At 38.6% G+C, this 19,255-nt stretch overlaps 1 long non-coding RNA gene across 14 annotated transcripts in view; it reads left to right on the top strand.

The window, feature by feature from the left end:
* The window catches only part of LOC138147403 (uncharacterized), a 185,472-nt gene that overhangs the window by 76,105 nt on the left and 90,112 nt on the right, over positions 1 to 19,255 (top strand). The window contains exons 6-7 of one of the 14 annotated variants that reach the window (XR_011164800.1): positions 10,283 to 10,379; positions 14,312 to 14,800. The exons of 8 other annotated variants lie outside the window; for them this stretch is intronic. This is a non-coding gene — a long non-coding RNA (uncharacterized lncRNA). 5 more of the 14 variants (XR_011164795.1, XR_011164801.1, XR_011164804.1 and 2 more) reach the window with 5 other exon arrangements.

Below are 19,255 nucleotides of genomic sequence, written 5' to 3' on the forward strand. Positions count from 1 at the left end.
GCTATTATTATTAGTAGTAGTAGTAGTATTCCCATTTTGTAAGTGAGAAAACAAGCTCAAAGGGGTTAAGTAACTTGCCCAGGGTCATTCAAACAATTAATAAACATTTACTAAGCACCTACTATGTGCTAAGTGCTGGGAATACAAAAAGAAGCAAAATACAGTTCCTGCCCCCAAGGAGTTTACAATCTAATGGTCAGTTTTTAGTGTCTAGGGCCAGGACTTCCTAACTCTCAGCTTGATGCTCTATTCACCATATCAGGCTGCCTTGCTATGATCTGACTTAATTGAGTCTCCTGCCAAAGTTTCTATGAACTGTTTTTCCTCTTCTGCCATTTTTTTTTTGAAATTTTGTGAGGCAATACCCTTCCATAGGGTTTTGGGAATTAATTTCTATTCTAAATGATTGATACTTTCAGCTACTATTGGTAAGGCTGCTGGCTAAGGTGGTTTCCATAGGTTTTTTTGGCCTCCTTATTATGTGAATTGTTTGATATCTATTAAACTTCCATAGAAAATGGTGATGGCATGTTCTAATGTCTTTTTGTATTCTATTTCTCATTTTTTTTTTGTTGATAACTTGTTTGAATAGATTAGGTTGGAGCTGTTTTAACTAAACATAGAATTGGCCTTTCTTCTAATTTGGTTTTGGTTTTTATTGTCACAATTTCAATTTGATGATCTCAGCACTCCCAGACAGTCACATCACCGCATTGGTAGTGATTTTTTTCTTACACACTTAACTATGTGAATTTCATTTTTGCTTTTGTTTTCAGCTGTGTACCATCACCACCAGAGCCATCTGACTCTCTTCTAGGCAGCTAGGAGATATGGATAGAGCACTGGATGTTGAATCAGAAAGCACCAACATCAAATCTTGCCTCAAAGACTTACTAGTTGTGTGGCCCTGTATAAGCCATTTAATCTTTCTCAGTCTCAAATGCCACCTCTCATCTCTATGCCTTTACACAGGTTCTCCACCCATCTCCCAAATTCTCATAAAATGAGAATGACAATAACACTTACCTTCCATGATCCTTGTAAGAATCAAGTGAATTAATATATGTCATATCCCAAAAGTCTTCCTGTAGTTTTAAGCTACTAAAGTTTTGAGACACCCCATATAAATGCTAATTATTATTATTATTATTGAAGGAAGCATTCATTATACATGTAAATGTATATATTATATGTAAATATCTATATACATATATTGATATATGTGTTTATATATGTATGTTTTTATATATGCTTATCTATGTGTACATATATATAATTATATACACATATATGTATATAGTCAACAAGTCTTTCATTTTTTAATTCCAAACTATATCTTCCAACATTTTTTTTTAATTCTCCCCATGACCATTATTATAATGAAGTCACTGGGTGTTAAGATATATGTTGATTTAGTTTAGAGGACTTTATTGAGTTCTCCAAACAATTTCTCTACCTTGCCCTCTTCTGTAACATATGTTAGTGCAAAAGTTGCAATTATCTCCATGGTGGTCTTTTTGCTTGTGCTCATCATGAATGCTGTAAATTGAAATGATCAAGTGTCCCACAAAATGATGTTTCTTGTTGCCTTTGGGCACACATTGAAACCAACTTTGCCAGTTTCCTTTATTTGCCTCTCCAAGGAGAGTCTGTAAGTGATCCTTCCACATACCCTTGTGTTTTTTTGGTCTTCTGGTTTAATTTATAGAAAAATTTGTTGAGATTCACATGTCCCCATTCTTCTATTAGAATGCTGACACACTGAGTGTTGGCCTAAGAACTCATTTATAGTATCAACAGTTAATTTGATATTTATGTGATTTAAGAACTGCATAATTCTCCGACTTCCCTATCGTGCTGCCATTGTAACTGTAGAAGCAGAAAGGAACCATGGTTCATCTGGAGGGGAAAAAAGATCTATGTGTGTAGACTACTTTTCCAAAAAGTTTGGGAGGGGAAGGTGTGAAAAAGATAGGACAGAAAGACTAAGAACTGTTTGTGAGTACGCTCTTAGAAGATGTGAACATGTTTGTAGGAAAATTGGAATAAATCAATAGAAAGAGAGGAATTAAAAACATATGATATGAGGGGAGAAGAAATGAGAGAGGAGCTAATTACAGAGAAAGGGATAGTAGAGCAAAGGAAGTAAAGCAAAAGTCTGCTGGACTCCACCCTGGTCACATAACATCTAGATTATCTGGTTGACATATTTTACACGATAAGCTAGACAGCCTGTCATGTAAAATGAGGGGGTGCAATACGCTGTCTATCTCTAACACTCAGTTCTAGCATTCTAAGTTATTGTTGAGTCATGAACTGAACACTTTGTGACCCCATTTTGGGGCAAAGATACTGGAGCGGTTTGACATTTTCTTCTGTAACTCATGAGGGAACTGAGGCAAATAGTTAAGTGACTTGCCCAGGGTCACACAGCTAGTGAGTGTCTGAAGCCACATTTGAACTCAAGATGAGTCTTCCTGATTGCAAGCCCAGTGCTCTGTCCACTGTGCCACCTAGCTACCTAAGCATTTGAAGAATCTACAATTATTCTATTGTAATCAACCTATTCTACTCTATTCAACTTCTACTAATGTGTTGTTATAATCAAAGCCTAACTTGGACCATAACAATTTGGTAGTTTTGTTTACACACACACAAGTGCACATACACATACACACACATCTGAAGGATAGCCCTGTGAATTTGGAACTATGCCCTGAAAGTCACTAAACTGTGAATATTCTTTCACCCAGCAGTACCTTGATATAGACCCCAAAGATATCAAAGAAATAGTCCATATGTACAAAAGATGTATAGCAGTTAATTTTTTGGTAGCAAAAAAACTGGAAACTAAATGGGTGCCCACAAATTGGGGAATGGTTAAATGATGGAATATTATTATATAAGAAGAAATTACAAAATGGGTAGTTTAAGAGGATACTAGGTAGACCTTTATGAACTAATGTAGAATGAAGTGAGTAGAACCAGGAGAATTATTTATATAATGACAACAACATGATGAAAAAAAAGCTTTAAGAGACTTAGGAACTCTGAGACATGTAATAACAAACATTCTAGATGACTAAAGATAAAGCAATTTACTCACCAGAGAAGTAACAAATTTAAAATGCAGAATGAAATATATCTTTTTAGACATGGTCAATGAGAGAATTTCCTTCACTTTACTGACACATATATGTTACAGGGATTTTTCTTTTACTTTTTACTGTTTAGTTGGGGCATAATGGAAGAAAGGGGAAAAATGCTCAATTTTTTTTCTTTAAGTGAGAAAGGAAAAAAAGCCCTTCCCCCTTCTGATGTTGCGTGATATGTATACTGAGTGAATGTGACTCTCGATTGTCTGAGAGAGAGAGACCACTGAGAAGTTTATTTAGCCATAGCAGGGAAAGGATATTCAACAAGTAAACTGCACTAACTCAGGTAAAAACGCACTCGCCCCCACTTTGTCTCCATATAGAAACATGGCTGGTCAGCATGGCAGAATGCCAGGACAGGTAGTATCTGCCAAGTGTGAAGGACCCTGGGTCTCCGTGGGCTGTCTTATTTCATTAGATGGTAAGCTCCTTGAGGTCAATGACTACCTTTCTCCTTTCTTTGTATCTATCCTCAGTGCTTAGCACAGTGCCTGGTACATAGTAAGAGCTTAATAAATGTTTATGGACTCACTGATTTTAAGTGACCATGCAATATCAGTGGTTCAAGCCTTAGCCTCCTTGGCCAATTAAGTTCTCATTGATGGTTTCCTTGACTTTTTGAAAAAAAAAAAAAAAACTAAATTAGTCTACATGGCAGGCAACCCTGATATTGTTCCTACTGTAAATGTCTATTAAGAACTGTCTAGTGAGTTTCATCTTGTCAATTTTCTGTACACCACTTATGTATTTCTCACTATCTTACATCTTCAATTATGTTTTGTTTTTGAAGAGTAAGAAAAGACTATTTGGCCTTTGAAGAACAAAAATATACCATTACCCTTGGCATCCAGGTTCACAACGTCAAAGCTGTAGAATCATAGATCAGAGGAAGGGGTCTCTTTCATTCTCTCCTCAATATCCCAAGCTTTGCAAGGTCTACCTCCATATCTCTTGTATCCGTTTCTTCTTTTCCATTCACACAACCACCCCCCCCCCCAATCCTCCCAGTTCAGTATCTTATCTCTTCTTCTCTGTAGTATTGCAATAGTTTCCTGATTGGTCTTCCTGCTTCTAGTCTCCCTTTTCAGTCCATCTTCTACACAGCTGACAAAATAATTCTCCTTAAGCAGAAATCTGACCAGCATTTAAGATAAAATATAAATTCCTCTTTTTTAGAATTTAAAGCTCTGTCCAATCTGGCTCCACATTTCACATAGCTCTCCCTTACATACTCTTATGTTCCAGACAAACTGGCCTAATCCCTGTTTTCTGAATCTGAAATGCCATCTCCCACCTCTATGCCTTTGCATAGGCTCCCCAGCCCCTCTCCCACATGCTAGAATGTGATACATTCCTTACTTCTACCTCCCTGGCTTATTTCAAGGCTCAACTAAGATACTACCTCCTACATGTGGCCTTTCCTGATAGCCTCAGATGCTAGTGTTCTTCTCCTGAAACTTACCTGTATTTACTTATCAGCAGATATATTAGATGTCTCTCTCCCACTGAAAAGTAAGCTCCTCTTTTTGTGATGGCCAAGAACTGGAAATTGAGGGGATGCCCATCAATTGGGGAATGGCTGAACAAATTGTGGTACATGAATGGAATACTACTGTGCTATAAGAAATGATGAGCAGGCAGACCTCAGAAAAACCCAGAAAGGTTTATATGAACTGATGCTGAGTGAACAGAACCAGAACATTGTATATTCACAGCCACATTGTGTAATGACTAACTTTCGTTGATTGGGCTCTTTTCTTTCTTTTTTTTTTTTTTAAAGCAATCAGGGTTAAGTAACTTGCTCAAGGTTACACGGCCAGTTATTTCTGGGTGTGGTGCTGAGTATCTGAGCCTGGATTTGATCCAGGTCATCCTGACACTGGAGCCGGTGCTCTTACTTGCTGAGCCACCTGGCCGCCCCTAAGCAATCGGTGTTAGGTAACTTGCTCAAGGTTACACGGCCAGGTGTTTCTGGGTGGGTGCTAAGTGTCTGAGCCCGGGATTTGATCTCCAGGTCTTCTCAACACTGGAGCCGGTGCTCTTTCTCGCTGTGCTACCTGGACACCCCAATTGGGCTCTTTTCTGCTATGCAAGGATCTAAGACAACTCCAAAAGACTCATGATGGAAAATACCATCCACATTCAGAGAAAGAATTATCGAGTCTGAATGCAGATTGAGGCATACTATTTGCTCTCTTTTGTTTTGTTTCTTTTTTCTTATTGTTCCTTCCATTGTTCTAATTCTTCTTTACAACATGACTAATATGAAAATATGTTTAATATGAATGTATATGTAGAGCCTATACCAGATTGCATGCCATCTTGGGGAGGGGGAAGGGAGGGATGGGAAGAAAATTTAAAACTCAAAACTCAAAAGCTCATGAAAGTGAATATTGAAAACTAAAAACAAATAAAAATTGTTTTTAAAAGAATGTAAGCTCCTTGAAGGCAGGGACTATTTTGTTGTTATATATTTAGATTTACCACAGTGCTTTGCAGTATCAGGCTATAGAAATTATTGTTTAAGTGAATCAAAGAATTGGTAAATTACTTGTTTATGATCCAGAGTTTTGCCTCTTTAATTCTATTTGCCTCCAAAAAAGCAACAGCCCATTATTATATCCAAAAAGTCTAAAGCCATATTTAGAGAAGAAAAGAGAGGAAAGAAAAAATAATCAAGAAAACGTGTATAAAAGAGTAAGAAGGTGCAAGCTAAGGAGGGAGAAGAGAAAGGAGAATGAAAGAAAAGAAAGAGGTACATATAATAGAGAATGGTGGAATTCAGCCAGCAGCGCTAGGTTGCATAAACAAATATAATGTTAATATTGAATGGAATCATATAGACCATCCTCTTCAATTTATAGATGAAGAAAAAGGCCTTGAGTGATGGAGTCATTGATACAATGTCACACAGGAGTCAAGTGGCAGAGCCCAGGCTGGACAACCAGCTCCATGCCCTAGGTTGCCTGTCTACCCCAGGGTCTACAGTTAAATTGAACTATATGGCAATCCTACCTTCACATTGCTTTGGATGAAGGGAGGGGGATGACAGAAAAGATCAATGAAGATAAAATAAACCGCACAGAAGAGATGAAGGGGAGGCAATTAGTAACCAGAAACCCATCTCAAGAGAAGTTCATTGCAGATTACAGCAAAAAAATATATATGAGAATTTGAAAACCTTCAGAGTACATAAAGATCATCATATTTTGGAGGCTCCTGTCCTGAGAATTCTCACAACTCAGTACAATATTCACACACATGTGATTCTGTGTGTGTGTGTGCGTGTGCACGCGTGTATGTGCACGGTGTGTGTAAGAATGGTAGGGAGTGCTTAGGCAGAGGGAAAGAAAGAAGGAACAGCCGTTAAAAAGCCTTGCTGAGAAAGGTATTTCTTGTGGACAAAAAAGAAGCAGGCCCCTCGCTCCCTACTGAGCCCATTTCTCCTGCCTTTACCCGAGCTGTCAGGCATGAATCCCTGTAGCATTCCGTAACTAATTGACAGTAATGGGGGCCATTGGGAGTCTAAGAATACATGGCATTACCCAGCATGCACTGGAAGGAAGGGGGGGGGTGCCTCAGGGGCAGCTGTGGGGAAAATAAAGAATGTCTTTTTAAAGTTTTTGTTGTGTTTTTCTTTTTTGTTGTTGTATACCCCCCCCCCTTTTTTTTTGTTCTAGAGCTAGGAGGTAAGCAGTAGGGAACAAGAGATTTGGGGAAATTCTTACTTTAATCTGAAATTTTTAAAGTTGAAAATGAAACTCATATCTTGTCTTGTGCTTATGTCCCAGGATATTATGCTTGTCACAGGGAAGAAACAGATGGAATTTCAATTAACCCCCCAACCCCCTGTGAAATCTAGATCCCGTCTCACTATATTGTACCCTTTGGATTTACAACATATTGTAATATATGACATGACTGCAGACGCTGGAGATTCCACTGCAAATCAATCCTCTTTATTCCAGGGGTTCAGAAATCAGCTACAAAAGCCCACTTTAGGTTCAAACTTGGCTAAGCCCTTACAAAGTCATTCTCAATGGCAAAGCAGGAAGAACAGAGGTTTTACTTTCTTATAGTGTTTTAAGTTACTAAGAAGCTTTGTTTTTTCTTTCCTTTTTAAAATAAACATATTTGCTTCATCTTCCCATTCATGATAGATTCTACTCAGTAGAGTTGTTTTCCAAACTTGAAACTAGAATGAGCTGTCTATTATTATATACTGAAGGACAATTACTACAAATACACAGCAAATCCTCTTTCAAAAGATTTTTATGGTCCTTTGCATATTCACTATGCCATGATATTTTCATTGCAGTCTTTGATGATAAAGACATTTAAGATTAAGTTCACAATTTATTTAAAGGATTCCCTGAGCTACAAATATCACTTGAGATTACTAAAGCTGAAAAAAAGTTTTTTATTTATTTTTATTCTTGGCACCATTTTCCAATTGCTTATAGATCCATTGGTTTAACTTTTAGGATCTATTTAGCTTGACCCTTTGACATCAGTTCTTAGTACAGCATTCAGTGTTTAAAGTCCAGTGTTCTATCCTCACCTCCAAAAAACTAAATAAATCACAGTTTTGTGTTGACATTTGGGTTAAATTTTGCCAGATTTTAACCTACTTATTTGCCTACTTTATTCTTAAACTACTTTTTAGCTCAAATTCATCAGCATCCTTTCAAAGATAAAAGTTACCAACATCAGGCTGGGTTGTAGAGTTTCCTTTTTAATACACTGTGAGCTAAACCTATGTTAGACATCTAGAAGGGTAATTTTATCACAGTTTTGTACTTGAGATTTCTAAGAAAGCCTTCATGGCAAAGTCCCTATCCTTAGGTACTTACAGATATGGGCTCTCCAGTTCTAGAGAACAATAATGTACAACAGACAGATTCTCCCTCCTAAAGAGGTGGAGAGATGGAGGGATGAGTGTGAAAGGATCTGAGGCAAGTCCATTGGTGAGCACACCAGGGAAATCTTAGATTCATGGATCTGAAAGCTAAAAGGGACCTGAAGAGACCACAGATCATCTTGCTTAGCATTTAGGTAAATAAGGTACTAATAATACAATTATCTGAAGTGAGGTAGCCTGCCTGGTGTCAAGAAACCTGGCTGTGAGTCTTTGCTACTGTTAATACCTATGTGACTTCTTTCTGAGCATAAATTCCCTTAACTATAAGATGAAGAGGTTGGACTAAGTGATGTCTAAGCTCTCTCACAGCTGTAAACTCTGTGACCTTCTGACTTCCTCAAAGGCATACAGCTAATTACAGCTGAAGAGGCTAGGTCTCTTGCTTCCTACTGCATTGTCCCTTCCAGTATACATGCTGCCTCTGAATCCAGAGTCGCACCTAGAAGGACTAGAGGATGGGGGAAGATCAAAGGGAGTTAGTAAAGTGGGAATGAATGATGAGGAGTATAAGAGAGGGACTCATCCTATTTAGAAGGTGACTTGGAAGATTATTTTCAACCAAGCTTTCACTCTAGAGAAACACTTTAAAATCATCTTTGCCAACGATGAATAAACGTCATTTTTGTCATATTTTAAATAACTTGGCTAGTGCTTTGCCTTAACCTACTTATTTTGACCAAACAAATCTCCATTTTCCCCTAGGTCACCTGCCATCTTGATTTTGTCAAGATCATATATTTTATGATTTGCCATTATATAGAATTAGTAGGAGCCTAATGATGTTAAAAGATGGGGTGCCAATGCATAAAAAATAGTATGAAAAGGGGCAGCTAGGTGGTACAGTGAATAGAGCACCAGCCCTAGATAGTCAGGAGGACTTGAGTTCAAATTTGGCCCAGACATTTAGTAATTGTATGACCCTGCGCAAGTCACTTAACCCTGATTGCTGCCCCCCCAAAAAAAAAAACAGGAAATAGCATAAAAAGATATCATCAGGGAATTTCATGTTCAGAAAAGAAGGTTGGCTGATCATGTAGTAAAAGCGAAGGACAACTAATGGATAACCTCAAGCACTGATCTTGTGCCTATAAAATGTTAAAGGATTGATGAAGATCCTTCAGTGTATTGGCTAAATGCTTTATGGAAGGATATCGATAAAATCACAGATACATTAAAGTATCAAGGTAGAAACAACGAGCTTGAGTTATTTGTAGCACAATCAATAAGAAAAGCACAAAAATACAGCTGCTCAAGTACTTTCAAATGTATTCTTTCTTCTCTAGGATAGGGCCCAGCAGTTTGGCCCTTCATGGGCACTCATTTCCACCCTGTATTGGAAACTGTCAGCCCTGGAGCCAAGGAGAGGGTCAAAGGGGCTTATAATATGGATAAGAAAGACATCTTGTCTCTTCAAGTAGTGAAAGCATCATGGAAAGATTTAGCAGAAGCATCAGGAAAGTTAAGATAATGAATAGCACTTAACTATGAGAGTCAGCCAGCTAATTTTTCCACCAGTTTTCTGGGCTCTCAGTTCAAAGGTTTAATCGGTTCCTCTAATGGTACAGAAATGACTTGTCCATTCCAAAGTCTTCCTTCTGTTTATTCTGTAATTATGCTTTTCTCACACATGGGGTTGACATTTCCCTTTGATCATTCCTCACTCAGAAAAGGATACTTTCAAAACATCCTTAAAAATCCATTCATTTGCTTTTGACATCGCCCAACATAAGGAACAAAGAAAGAGTCATTTTTAGCTGCTCAAGAAAGTTTCTCAGACATCACTTCCTCACATGGTTAAACAAACATGGCTCTTTGTTGAACTTTCAGACACAGACATGTGTCCAAGTAGCTAGTGCCTTCTCCATCTTCAAAATAATTTATTTTGGAAATAGCAAATTTGCGGTTACTTAAAAATACAAAGGACATGTTTGTTTTTCTAACTTCAGTAACACACACTAGGACATCATGTTCTCAAATAGTGTGCTCACTTTCACAGTTAAGTGTCATTCCACATGAGAGAGAATGAAACACTGCTATTGTGGGTTTTTTTCTTTTCCTTCATCCCCACTGTCACCTCCCTTCATCCCCTGAGCTTTATATTTCTCCTGAATTTTTTTTTTGCCACTCCCTCTGCTCTGGTTGGGCTCTTTGAAATCCAGTCTTCCTGCTGTAATTACTACCTAATCATCTCTGCTTACTTATGCAGAGAGGACATAATAAAAGGAGAAGGTGAAGAAACAGTAGGGGTCATGAAATTACCTAGGAAACTTAACAGAATGACCACTGAAGACTTCCAAGAGAAGGTAAATGTATACAGATGGGGAACAAAAAATGTATATATGCATCTATGTATACATATATGTGCATATATAAATATGAAGTTACATATACAAATATACATATATTAAAATATGCACATATTATGTATAATATATTATATGAACAAATATATAAAATATACAAATTTTATCTAAATATACATATATTTATACATATATATTGTTGTATCTTGAGATTTCTCTTATGTGAATTTCATGGTATTTTCTCTTTGTGTCATAGAATTGTTAAAAGAAGTTCAGGACACTTTACAAATATTATCCTTTATTCCATTGACACACCTGGGGTAAAGGGGGTGGGGGAATGGTGCCATTAGCTCAAGAGAGCTTTATATAGATCATAGAATGGTCTCAAAGCTCAGCTCCTGACTCTTTTCAAGTTTTCCCAAATTAGCCATTCCCTAAAGTGATCTCAGAATTTTCTTCAATTTACATGCATTTTAGATTGTAAGCTCTTTACGGACAAGGAGTGTGTCTTCTCCTTACTTTGCGATTCTCATATTCTGAAGGCAGTGCCTTGAACACAGGTACACAATAAATGCTTGATTGTTAAAAAAAGGGAAACAGTGGGGCATCTAGGTGGCACAGTGAGTAAAAGCGCCGGCCTTGGAGTCAGGAGAACATGGGATCGGTTCCAGTCTCAGATACTTAACACCCACACCCACACACCCACACACAAAGCTGGCCATGTAACCTTGAGCAAGTTACTTAACCCCAATTGCTTTAAAAAAAAAAAAAGAGGGAAACAGAAATCTATTAAGGGCCTACTATATGCCAGGCAGTATGTCAAGTGCTTTATAAATAATATCTTATTTAATCCTCACAACAATGCTTCAAGGTTAAGTTTTATTAATATCCTCTTTCTACGGTTGAGGAGAGGCAGGCTAAAGATAAGTGACTTGCCCAGGGTCATACAGCTAGTAAGTATCTGAGGTTGAATTTGAATTCAAGTCTTTCTAACTCTAGGCCCAGGGACCTATCTATCCACTGTGCCATCTAGGTGACTCTGGAGCTAAGCCTTTCTAAATCTTTCTGTCTTTTGGAATCCCTAGCTTTCCTTGAGGGTCAGCTCATATACCATTTCTCTGACAAATCTTTCCTCATTCCTTTACTTGATTGTGGGGTATTTTGGGGGAAGGCAATTGGGGATAAGTGACTTGCCCAAGGTCATACACCTAGCAAGTATTTGAGGCAAAATTCGAACTTAGATCCTCGTGACTCCAGGGCCTGACTCTATCCAATGTACCACCTAGCTACTCACTCTACCCCACCCTTACTTGTTAATAAATCCCAACTCCTGCTAAAATTATCATGTCTATATGTACCTATGCACATTGTGTATCCTCCAAGTCAAATGTAAACTCCTTTAGGGCAGAGAGAGATTTTTCTCCAGCATAGTAGGTGCTTAATAGATACTTTTTTTGACTTGAATTAGAGTCAAAATGAGTGATGAACCAGGATTCTTTCTCCCCAGTGGTGTGATCTCTCTCTAAGTAGAAGGCTTCCAAATTAATCAAAGCAACTAAAGTGGTTCTGGGAAAGAAGCAAAATGGTCACTCTAACAATGGGAAAGGTAGGAGCACTGGCCCAGGAGTTAAGTAGTTGGGGAAACAGTGTGATATAGTGGAAAGAACACTGGATTCAGAGTCAAAGAACCTGAATTCATATCTTGTTTTTACCATTTGCCTCTTATGTGACCTTGGAAAATTCACTTAACCCTTCTGGGCCTCAGCAATAAAATGAGGGGTTTGGACTAAATGATCTCTAAGGCACCTCTAAACTCTAAATCCAACTAGTATTATGCTGTTAGATTAAATTGGACTGGGGAGGTCCAGGATGTAACACCTATGGCAGGTGAGGAGTAAAAAGACTGGGTAGAAATGCTGCCAGCAGGGGTGGCTAGGTGGCGCAGTGAATAAAGCGCCAGCCCCAGAGTCAAGAGGACTGGAGTTCAGTTCTGGCCTCAGACACTTAACACCCACACACAAAAAAACTAGCTGTGTAACCTTGGGCAAGTTACTTAACTCCAATTGCCCTCCAAAAAGGCAAAAAAAAAAAAAAGCAATGCTGCCAGCATATCTCATTAGTAGTAAAACGGAAGCAACTAGACCCATTTGTACTTATAGAAAAGTATGAGGGAGACAGGCTAGATAGAGCTTTAGAAAGTATTGAAATAAAGCCAAAAAAGACTGGAGTTCCTTTGAGGGAAAAAAGCAGTATCCCCTGTGGCTTTTTGCAGAGAATATGAGTTCAGCTTGAAAAGAAACCTTTTGGAAATGGAAGACAAGCTAAGGGATGAAACACAGAGGGGGTTAAAGCAGGTGAAGTGTTTGAAGAAAAAAAAAATCTATGATGTTTCCAAGGACATCCAGTTGGAATGCATGTAGTGAAACTGTTTTGCAGCCCCTCTTCCTTCATCTTCAGGCATTTCTGACAAGAGTTTTGACTCAAACTCAACCTTACCATTGTTTGGATTTCTAATTTAGCTTTAACTAAAACATGCCACTTGACTAAAATTTGATTAAAAGAGAAAGGGGCACCTTAATAGGAGTGGAAAAAGTAGGAAATTGTTTTTCTATCATCCTATAGAGACATTATGGATAATTCTATCTGTAACTCTATCTGGACTTGGAATCAGGAAAATTGAGTTCAAGTTCCACCGCTGACACTCAAAGCTGTGTGGCTCTGACCAAGTCATTCAGTATTTTCTATGTACATCAGGTAATGACTTATCAACTAAGCTCTAAGGCCCTCAAAATGAGTTAGAATCTGTGTGGTTGGTAGAAAGAGCTCTCACACCTGGAGTTCCCCAAAATGAGGTGATCATCAATCCTTCCTGTGACACAAGGAGCAGAATGATTGAGATTATTAGTGTTAATCCATTGGACATGATCTGTCTTTTTCTTTGCATCTTGATAGGTCTGAAGAATCAAATATTTGTAGGAGGGTAGAATTTAAGATAGTATATTATTACATTAAATTAATATTAAATATTTATTATAATTATTGCATTAAATATTTGTTGTAAATATTTATTGTAATTATTGTATTAAATTATATAACCTTTTAAAATTATTGTATTAAATTATATGATCTTTTTAAAACTTTATTATAATTATTGTAGTAAATATTTATTGTAATTATCATATTAAATTATGAAACCTTTTAAAAGGAATTAGGATAAGAAGGATATTAAACTGTGTATCTTTTAAAAAAGGAATTAGGATAAAAAGGATATTGAATTATGTAACCTTTAAAAAGGAATTAGCTCATATGAAAGACATGTAAGGTCAGCCCTATGACCCAAAGCTAAGAACTAGTATATTAAATGCTATCAAAATATTGGGAATTAGCATGGAATAGTGAATCAAGTCCTGCTTTTAAATTATACTTAACTCTTAACGACTGTAATGGTAATGGTAATTTGAAGATCTTCCCTGACCCTTAATAAGTCTAAGGGAATTTGAAGACCTTCCTTCCTTCAAAGATATTCCCTGCCCCCTAATAGGTCAAATGTAATCACATGGAGCCTGTGGTGGGAGGATTTTGCTGAAGGGCTGAGCAGAGCCCATAGGAAACTGGGAGTCAGAGCAACTAGATGGTGGGAGAGAGGATGCACCCAGGGAGACAGCTAGGCTTGTGTTTGTTTGTGTGAAGGCAAGACTAAAGGATGGCATGGCTTCATGCTTCTTTGCTACTATGATAGATTTGACTTTCTGGTGTTGGGTTTTGGTTTTCTGGTGTCCAAATAAATGTTTTGCTTCTGTCATCTTTAAAAAAAAAAGGAATTAGCTCTAATAAAGCTAGAATATCTTGACATATTGAGCTGACATTGATAATACATATACCTCCATGAGACTTTTAGTATCAACCAGCATCAATGTATTATTTTTTAAAAGGCATTTCATCATACTATTGTGCAATAAGAAATGATAAACAGAATGGTTTCAGAAAAACCTAGGAGGATGTATATGAACTGATACAAAGTAAAATGGGCAACATCAGGAGAACATTGTGCACAGGGAATGACATTACCATAAGGATGATCAACTGTGAAAGACAGTCTGATCCAGAAAATGATCCAGCCAAGACCATCACAAAGGACCCATGATGAAAAATGCTCTCCATCTCCAGAGAAAGAACTGATGAATTCAGAATGCACATTGAAGCATACTTCTTATTGTTTTATTTTGTGTTTATTTTATGTTTTCTTTTGCAACATGACTCATATGGAAATATGACTGGTATGACCTCACATGTTTAATTGAAATCAAAGTGATTGCCTTCTCAAGGAGGGAAGGAGAGAATTGGAATTCAAAAATTTAATAAAATAACTTAAATTTTTTTACCTGTGACTTGGAAACATTTAACAAAATAGATTAAAATATATACATTTTTAAAAAGGCATTTCATTCCTCTGCTCTATTTGGCATGAACCTCCAGACTCACAAATTGGGAGGAATTTCTACACTCCATCATCTTTCTCCTGAGTATCTAATGTATGTAAAGAATGCACCTCACAGAACTGAGTATCTCCAACACCTCATTTCAAATCCTACATCAAACATTTATTCACTGTGTCACCTTGGGCAAGTCACCTAACCTCTCAGAGTCTCAGTTTCCTTATTTGTAAAAAGGGGATAACAATGGCACCTACCATTTATCGAATGAGATAAAGTTATAAAATGCTTTGCAAACTTTAAAGTATTATTTAAATGTCAACTTTTGCCAAAGGGGCTATCATCTTGAAGAGCAGAAACAAGGACACTAAACCTCTGTACCTAATTATTACTGTAACTGCTGCCTTACTCACTTATAGTCTCTAGTCAGAAGTCTTCCTCCCCTCCATATATTCCTGAGAACTGCTCTTGGTTTACCCATCTTAACACAATAAAGACCAAAGGGAGACAGAAAGGTATGTGGTGGTCATGAATTGACTGGTATATATACCCAAAGAAGCAGGATAAAGGATATGTTCAGAGAGATTTATCATCAGAAAAGTAGGTAGGCCAGACCTATTAGGAGAATGAGATAACCCATAGGTAGCCCACATGTCCTACTGGTATCTGTCCAATGTCCAGAAGTGTAGAGGAAGGCCCTTGGCATGTGGGGTACACCCTGATATCAAAATCATATGGACAAGAGTCATCCAGGATAAGAAAAGTTGGGGATTCAATAGGTACCAGTGTCCCTTATCAAAGTATCAGAGTAATTCTCAGTCTATTGCTAATAATTATGCTCCCAGATCTCTACTCTAGGGGAAAGGAATGGAGAGCCAGTGAGCCACCACTGAATGAAAAGCAGCCCTGACTCTGTGCCCAATCTGGGAGATGATGAATTCTGTGCAGGCAGCCCACCTGGAGTCAATTCTTTGATTTTCTCATCATCACCGAAATTTGTTGTTATTCTCATTTTGTAGGGGGGAAAGGAACCCAAGGTTCAAGAGTATTACCTGAGAACTCAAATCCAGATATTCTGCCCCCAGAAAGAAGTCCAGCATGGGGTGGGGGTGGGAGGGGAGACAGGCTTCCTCCCTCCCCCTATGACTCCCAGTCTCCTCCTCTTCCAACTCCTCCTCCTCCCTTTCCCCTTCTCCCTATGGAAGATGGAGATGGGGGGGGGAGGAGTAAGGAATTGGGTGTGCATGAGCTGCTAGAAAAGGCTGTTTGAAGAAACCAAGGGTAATCTGCAGCAAGATTAAAGTCCAAAACAAACCCCTCTTAAGAAACAATATGGATCAGTAGAGAGGAAGGAATATTGAATTTGGAGTTATAAAGCTTGTATTTGAGTCCCAAATCAGATGATTTCTACCTGTGTAACACTGAGCAAGTTCTGGAACCTTGTATACTTTCTGTTTCTTTATCTGTAAAAAAAAAAAGTTAAACAAATTTTCATAGACCCTTCTAAATTCCATGGAATAATTCTATGAAAAAGTCCTATCTCCCTAAAGGGTGAACAAACCATTCGCACAGTCCTTCTCAGCATGGACTTTTCCATACAATTAAAAATGAAAATGTAATGAGTGTTGGCAAATTTCATTCATTCATAAACATGTCCTATGCACTTGCAACGGGCCTGTCATCACTGTACATGGTTCTATGGCGCACAGGACAATAGGATAATTGGTCTCTTCTGAAGGAGTTTACTATCCAGCCGGAGAGAGGGATGACATAAATTCATGACACAATTGGAGAACACAAGCAAATGAATGAAAATGTAGCATAAACTATATGTAATTTCTCAAGAAAGTGGGAGGGAAAGATGTTAGAGGGTAGAGTCATTCTCAAAGAGATCTTAAATGATATCTCAAAGAGAACAATGACTATGAAATCAGTTGAGAGTATACGATATGTATGGCATATAGACCTAGATGGTGTGGTGTGATGGAAAGAGCTTTGAACTTGGAAGGGGAAGGCCTTAGTTCAAATCTTCCCTCTGACACTTGGTTGTTTGACCATGAACAAACCATCAATATGCCATTGGAAAATGATAAGAGCTGCCTTCACATAGTTGTAAGAATAAGAACATGTTCTTTTTTGGGGACTTTTTTTTCATTATTACACAGAATTCCCATGTGAGGGGATTCTCCCAACCAATTTAGGTCAGCACTTCCTCTGCAATTTATAGTCTTATCGACATTCCTAAAGAGCTGCCAGGTTAAGTTGGGGTCAGGGAGGGGAGGGAGAGAAAGAAAAAGGGAATAAGTATTTATATTGTGCCTACTATGTGCTAGGCACTGGACTAAGTTCTTTTTACAAATATTATCTCACTTGATCCTCACAACAACCCTTACAAGATAGGTGTAATTATTATTCCCATTTTACAGTTGAGGAAACTGAGGCAAACAGAGATTAAGTGACTTGCCCAGGATTGCACAGTTAGTAAGTGTCTTAGGCTAAATTTGAACTCGGACCTTCCTGACTCCACTATACCACCAGCTGCCTCTAAGTGACTTGATTAGAGTCACACAGACAGCATGGGAAAAAGGTGGGACTTGAACCCAGGTTTTCTTGATTTGGAGGCCAGCTTTCTATACACCACACCATGATCCTCACGATAAGATGTTTCTAAAGCCTTCTGCAAACCTTAAAGCCCTATATAAATTTATGACTGCTTTTATTGTGTAACATAATTCAGGGATTCTGAAAGGACTCCTTTCCCAAACAAAATCTTCTGGACCAGATCAATGATCCTTCCTTTAAAGTTTTATTCTACAAGATGCAAAAACTCTGAGAAAGGCAATACTTTAATGGTTGTCATTAATTCATACCTTAGCATAAGTATGTTTATCATATCCTTTCCTGAAGGAAAGTTTAGTTAGGGGGAGGGTAGAAAGGGTCTTTGGGTTTGATTGAGGCCCCTGGGCACTTGAGGAGGGGGAGGAGGATGGGGATGGAAAGACTTGGAGAAAGGCACAGAAGAGAGAGGCTGACACTCAGAAAGCAAACTTTGTTTAAGGAACACAGTCTCTAGAGGGCCCATCCCTTCTTAGGATCTGTACCACATTATCCCATCAATTTTTCTGTCTGGGAAAAGCTGGCAGCATCGCCCTGGCTAACCCTAGGAGAAAAAACACGAAATAGCAGAGGTTGGTTGAAGAGAAGAGGGTTGGCCATAGAGGTAGGTGGGGAGGAGGATAGAGAGGGAAGTAACTTTTTAAATAAAAAATGATAAGTGATGAATAGAATGGCTAATCCCGGGAAGCCCTGAGAATGCTGGGCAGCAGCGCTGGGGCCTCCTTTTTTTTTCTTTTTCCTTTTTCTTTTCTTTTTAATTTTCTTTTATTTAATTTCGCTGCAGCACGTATAATCAATTATGGCTTGAATCAGGATAAAGGGAGGGGAAGCACTTTAATTCATAAATCAATTTTATACGGTCATCAGTCAGGTTGTGAATGCAAATACCTCTGTCGGTTTAGGTTATTCAGAATTAATTGACTCCCACCGGGCTGGACTGCAGATGGAGAGGCGCTTTCTCACAAAGTCTCCGTGGACCCAGCATGGGGGCGGACAGGCTTCTTCCCTTCCCCCTACGACCCCCAGGCTCCTCCTCCTCCTCCCTTTGCCCCTCTCCCTGTGGAAGATGGAGGTGGGGTGGGGGTAAGGAATTGGGTGTGCATGAGCTGGAAAGTCTGTTTGAAGAAACCAAGGGTGATCTGCAGCAAGATTAAAATCCCAAACAAACCCCTCTACAGCCTAGGCCCTGCAGAGACACCTTTATGAGATTAGAAAAGCTCGGCTTTCAAAAGTTGGCTTTTAAGTTCCCATAACTTCTTAAATAAGAAAGGAAGAAGAAAACCAAATGTGGCCAAAACTCCAGGGCCTTAGGCTGAAACTGAAGTCATTTAAAAACCCGCTTTGGCTGCAGAAGCTTATGTTACTGAGATGCCAGGCTGTGAATGTCCCGAAATAGACCAATTTCTGTCCAGACGGGGACAGAGAGCTAATAGCCTAGAAGCTCTCTGGAGGTTAAGGGGAATGAGTGGGGGAGTTCTTCACCCAGGTTCCACTGAGGCCCCTAGGGATGTTCCAATATCAGCAGTTCGTGATTATTTGTGTGCAGTGAACCCCATTAGCAGGCTGGTGAAGTCCATTGATCTCTTCTCAAAATAATGTTTTTAAATTATTGGGGGAAATGCTAAATTTCAGCTAAAGGTTAGTGGAAATAAAGATGTATTCCCCCACCCCTATCTGCATTCATGGATCTCCTGAAATCTGTCCACTGAGAGATCCCAGGTTAAGAACCCCTGCTCTAGGCACATTCCTTCCCCCCACCCCCCATTCCCATACTCCTTCTGCCTCCCCCCCCTGCCCACACCCCAGTGACCTACCTAACCAGGAAGG

This window comes from Petaurus breviceps, unplaced genomic scaffold, assembly GCF_028583685.1.
Source record: "Petaurus breviceps papuanus isolate PSGF00001 unplaced genomic scaffold, PetGlider_PUasm1.0 90792, whole genome shotgun sequence".
In the NCBI taxonomy this organism is placed as follows: Eukaryota; Metazoa; Chordata; class Mammalia; order Diprotodontia; family Petauridae; genus Petaurus; species Petaurus breviceps.